General features: G+C 33.3%; 1 protein-coding gene across 2 annotated transcripts in view; it reads right to left on the reverse strand.

Annotated features, from left to right (window-relative positions):
* Nucleotides 1-2,405, reverse strand: part of CDH18 (cadherin 18) — a 343,866-nt gene extending 341,461 nt beyond the window's left edge. For both annotated transcript variants that reach the window (XM_040587697.1, XM_040587698.1), the window contains exon 1: nt 2,302-2,405. The gene's annotated coding sequence lies outside the window, so the exon portion shown is untranslated. The remainder of the gene's footprint in view (nt 1-2,301) is intronic.
* Between the last annotated feature and the right edge of the window lie 3,595 nt (nt 2,406-6,000).

The following is a 6,000-nucleotide window of genomic DNA, read 5'->3' on the forward strand; positions in this document are numbered from 1 at the left end:
TAACTCCATGAATGACAGAAATACTAAACTGAACAAGGTTAAATAATGTGCCAGATTGAATGAGAAAGGACAGACATGTTTTGCCTTTTTTTTTCTTTTTTTTTCTTTTTTTTTTTTTTTTTTTTTTTTTTTTTTTTTTTTCTTTTTTTTTTTCCTATAATGGATTACATTTTGCCTGGTGCTTTACAATTATGTCTCCAGAACTGAGAGAAAATGAAGATTTTAAGAAGGCTTCAAAAACTATATAATAACAAAAATTGCATGAAAATACTGACGGATCAGGCTAGACAAACATATATCAACTTCACAAATACATATGAAGCTAAAGCATACTGATTACTATTAAATATTTCACTTGTTGTCTTGCTTCAGCGGGCTGAGTAAAATGAGATACTTTTTCCTGTCAATGTTTGCTCTAATGTCTGAATATAAAAATACTGCCTTACCATGCTTCTGAAAGCTCAGTGCTTTTAACAATGATCCTATGAGCTTTTATCCTTAGACAACAAATCAAATACAATCTGTGAGACAAATTGTGCCCCGCGGAATATGTAAGTATCTCAATGGGAGTCACAAAACGGGAACAAAGATTTTTCATTTATCAAATATCATTGTTCTTAGACATCACTGCCACATGTGTAGAGCCTCACCAGAAGTTCAACAACAGTCTTATTTTTTTTCCAATATAAAATGTAGGTATGCTGTCAGATAAGCAAATAATAGGTTAAACATGAAAATATATTTGCTGATTTCTCTCTCATCATTTATTACAGTACTTCCAATACCGCTTCTCCAAGGAAACAAGACTCACATTAAAAGAGAGGTATTTGCGGTTGCAAATGCTAGGAGGTAAAAAAAGTGCTCTGAATGTACTAATTGTGAATAATATTATACAAAGATAGCTTACAGAACTCAACTTCTTAACCCTGAAGTCTGCAATCCTGTTACTAAACATCTAAAGCAAATGAAAAAGGAGGAATCCTAGAGGTCAACACTCTTGGGCAGGTAGGCATTTTTTAAAGAAAGCTGAAATAAATACAGCCTTTGAAGATTAGAGGGAGGATGAAACCAATAGGGGTTTGGGTTTTTTTAAAGCAGAAAACAATGCTTTTAGACAAAATGTATGTATCACATCATAGGCTTGCATTACTAACAAGCCATGAGATAGCTGTGCCACTAGCCGAAACTCCAATGTGGTCTTTCTATCAAGTCAAACATGAACAAAATTGCACAGATCTGATGGTAATGTAGAAAAGACAAAAGTCTATCTGATTAGATATACCTTCTGCAAAAAGAAGGGAGCTCCAGGTGAGGACTGAAGTAATCAAAGACAGCTGAATTTGAGTATGACTGTTGGTGAAAAAAATGCCTCCTCTAAGAGAAAAAAACCTTGTCCTTTGTAACTTGACGTATCAAAGAAAAGAGAAAACTAGGGTTTGGACAGAGTTGCAGAAAAGTTAACTTAAACAGAAATATTTCCCATGTGTAATTGAAATACCAATATCTGGGGCCCAGCATTTTTGACTGTATGAAGACGATAACTTGCTCTGTTAAAGCTCCTGAAAATGCTAAGTGATAACTACATCTAAAGCGAAATTAGAAACAACTCCATTTTCTTAGTACCCCACTAGCTTTGCTGGTACATTTACAGAAGTGGAATCCAATTTACCGAGTTCAAACAATTTTTGTACTGAAAAACAGTGTTAAATAGGCTATTTTAAAACCCGTGGAAAGGCAATGATTAATTTTCTTAGTGTATCCTTCATTACTCAGTCTACCTACTGATGACTGGCTCCCCTATTGAGTTATTTGTAATTTATTTCCAGATCATGCTTTTCTATACATCTAGATGAAAGAAATCTTTCTCGTAGCTATTTAAAACATAGAAATCTATATTGCATGCAAAATGGAAAGTGTTTACAGCTTTTTCCAGAATATTCTTATTTGTAAATTTTTCACAGTAACTATGGCGCATAAAGAAAGCTGTAAGTGTAAAGTCACAAATAAGACAGAATCTTTTAGGTTTTTAGATTTTCATCTGGTTATATCTAATTTTCTAGACAGAAAGACCGTCCCACATTAAAGAGAAGATAGTGCCAGATAAAAAAGAAGCAGATATATAACTAATTCCCCATGCTTATTTAAAAAGGGAGAAAAAAAGTATATTTTGGAGTTTCCTTTCAAATCAAGCTACATCTAAAGATCTGAAAAAGTCACTAATGTTCAAAAACACTCACCGCTACTCTTATATGTAGCAGAAAGATTAATAAATAATTAACAGCATTTCTAAAACAAACATACCTCAAAAATACTGGTTTCTTAATTCTTCCGAAGAATAAAACCTTAGCTGCCGTTTTGTCTTCTGGTCTTGAATTTGTTGTGTAGCCTAGGAAAAATAAATCTCAGCTTACTTTCAAACTGAAAGCATATGGCTAGACCCAAGGAAAAAAAAAAAAACCAAACCACAACAGCCAACTTAATAGCATTGCAGTTAATTCCTCTGTAATCCTACCTCATTATCTTAAGCAAATAAATCTCTGAAAAGGATTGCCTTATTAAAAGCAAATTAGAAAACTGAATGTCATCTGTGCAGGGAGACATTCTCTTAAAATGCAGTCAGCAAGGAGGCTCATAAATAGGGCACTATATAAAAACGTTCCTATCAGGCAATCCCTAGCAGATTTTCAACAGATGTGTATGTAACTATGATTTCACATATTCCTAAAATGAAATGTGTCAACATCATTTACCACAAACTTTCAAGAGTCTAAAAAAATGTACTCATTTAAACTCTACAGAAAGAACAATATTATAAAGTTACCTAAAATGCACATCGGTAGCAAGAGTAGCTACTGAATTGCCATACCTCCCGCTCTTGGATGTCATTGTAAGGTTTGATTTACTGAGGAGAATTAAATTTATTTTTTTTAATTAAGGTTTTGTTTTTACTTGTATAACCAGGTAAAATTCAGGTTATTCAGCACTCATTACACATTTTTAGAAATGTAATGTATAAGCAGTGAAGTAGTGGATGCTATAAAGAGAAAAAACTACTACAGTCACTATCATTGTTAGATTGTTATAACTTTTCTCAGAAATTGTTTCTCCGCTACAAGCATTTATTGATATATTAGTTAGAAATAGAAAACATGGGTTATCAGATCCTTGGGAGAAAAAAATCAATACTATTACAACAAAGATTTTTTTTATTAAGTTACTTTATTATTAGCTTAAAAAATATAATAGATATCTGTAGAAACAAATAGTCCTTTGCATTTTTAGCTTCATTAGTACTGAACTTCTCAGCTTCACTTTAAAATACTCTTATCTTAATCATCCTGTCAGTTATTCCTTACTTCAGATTATTTTGTTTCTGTACAAGCAAGTTATTTTTAAAGGAAACAACACAGAAAACAGCTTTCTTGAAGGCTATGCAAGGATAACAAAACTATATGAACCCAACTCTGGAAGATGATTGTTTCGTGTGAAAACTTAATACAAAGTGGAAAAAAAATAATGAAGACAGTATTCAAATGAAAGTCATAAAGGGCAGACGAAGCTGAAGCAGAAATTAAAAACAACTGAAAAAGATTAATCAGAGCTTCATTCATACCCACAAGTCAGCAATGTAGCAAGTCAGAAAGAATTTAGGAAACTAATTTCTGAAAATAGCTGGTTCCAAGTCCTCTACTTCAGTATTTCTCAAAACAAAACAAAACAGTCACACATACGAGTTTGAACACATGAAAGCAAATACATTATCATGTAAGATTAGGAGACTATTTCAGGACCACAAAATTAAAATAATCACTGCTACCATTAGAGCCAAATCTTGATTTATAAATATCTATAAGACACAGTGGCCTTGACGTGGGGGTTTTGTATTACTTTTTCAAATGGTAATAAAATGGAATATCGCCTATTTTTGTTTATATTACTCTTTGATAACAATTTTTTAGATTTCGAAGGTTCAAGCTGAACTGATGTCTGCATCTGAGAGCTGTTTTCATCTGAGTGCTGTAACATTTACATGGTACACTGAAAAGGAGATAAAAGACAGAAGTAAATAAAATCTTGCTTGAATTCTGCATCATTTAATCAATGTTTAGGTAGAAAGTAGCAACAAAACATATCCTTTCTTTCATACTTACATCTTTCTTTTCCTTATTTAGATACTTTAAGAAAGTAGAAGTCTCAAATGTGTTGTTTCATGGCACAAGAGTGCACATTTGTTTGTAATCTTTCACACAAATCCTTACACCTTTGTATTGCTAGATTAGGTGGAGTATTTAATCACATTTATTGATTTTATGGTGTTTGCTGAGAGCTGAGAAAATGCCCAGTTCTTTCAGTCTGCTATTTTTTCTTTTCTGTTTCTTTTCTCCTGAATTTAGTTGGTTGATTGGTTGCTTGGTGTTTGTTGTTTCTGTTTGTTTTGGTATTTTAAAAACTGCTACTAAGTTGGCATCTCTGTTATTCATCTATATATTCACAGCTCTGAAATCTGATGTTTTCTTCTCTACTGTGCTTTAAGATCCACAATTTCAGTACTGTATGTATCTGTATTTGTCAAATATTTTAAGAAATATATATTCTTAATGGTATCAGATTTAAACAAACCCATGGATTTAGTTTAGTCCCTCAAGACATTTGAAGGTCCATATTTACTATCAGAAAGGCTTTGCTCTTGCAAAATGATAGTCTTAGGTTTGCCTTGTCATCATTTTATTCCTGTAGTACACAATTGTATGCAAGGTTGTAAAGAATCACTCATCAATTTGTACTCCAATATTCAGATAACTTGAATTTTAGTGGCATCTAGAGCCCTAGTTTCATTCAGGAAAATTTCTGACACAAGAAACTGTTGTCCTGGTTTAACGCCAGCCAGCAGCTACGTACTACGCATTGGCTTGCTCACTCTTCCACCGCAACCTTGGTGGGATGGGGAGGAGAACCGGAAAAAAGGTAAAACACATGGGTTGAGATAAGATCAGTTTAATAATTGAAATAAAGTAAAATATAATACTAATACTACTGCTGCTACTAATAATTGTAATAAAAAGGGAGATAAACAGAGAAAGAGAAACAAAACACAAAAGTGATGCACAATACAATTGCTCACCACCCACTGACTGATGCCTAGCCAGTCCCTGAGCAGCGATCCACCCCCTTGGTCAAGTCCCCCCAGCTTATATACTGAGCATGACATTGTATGGTATGGAATATCCCTTTGACCAGTTTGGGTCAGCTGTCCTGGCTGTGTCACCTCCCAGCTTCTTATGCCACTCCAGCCTTTTCACTGATAGGGGCGCTGAGAAGGTGAAAAGTCCTTCACTTGGTATAAGCACTACGCAGCAACAACTAAAAAGATCAGTGTGTTATCAACATTATTCTCATATTAAATCCAAAACACAGCACTGTACCAGCTACTAAGAAGAAAATGAACTTTATCTCAGCCAAAACCAGAACACCTGCATTAAGAAAAATTATTTTAATTAAAAAAAAACCGAACAAACAAACAAAAAAACGCCAACCACCAACCAAAACCACCAACAAAGCAGTTTATTCATGAAACGCAGAACTGGGTTTGTTCTGTTATTATTGTTATATTGTTATTGTTAATGTTGTGTTATGAAGTGTAATCATATGAGTTCAACTCTTGTTATTGTGGTAGTGACTTTATTCTTGGAAATAATTTGCAGGTTTCAGGAAAAGAGTAAAAAAAATCCAACAAAACCAAATCAGAAAATATACTTTCCTTACAGGTTTTCCACTGCCTTGTGTCATGTGGAATGACAAGTTATGTGGCTCCAAAGTTAGAAACGCTACTATGAATAAAGACACACTGTTTATATTTGTAACAGATGTATATATCTCTACAAAATTAAAAAAAAAAAAAAATCAGAAGGAAACACAGTTAATCAGACCAAAGGAGTACAATTAACTACTTTTTTACTATTTTGATATTGTGAGGACTTCACTAGTGTTACTAGTTCCTAT

The sequence above is a fragment of the Falco naumanni genome, chromosome 3 (assembly GCF_017639655.2).
Source record: "Falco naumanni isolate bFalNau1 chromosome 3, bFalNau1.pat, whole genome shotgun sequence".
NCBI classification, from domain to species: Eukaryota; Metazoa; Chordata; class Aves; order Falconiformes; family Falconidae; genus Falco; species Falco naumanni.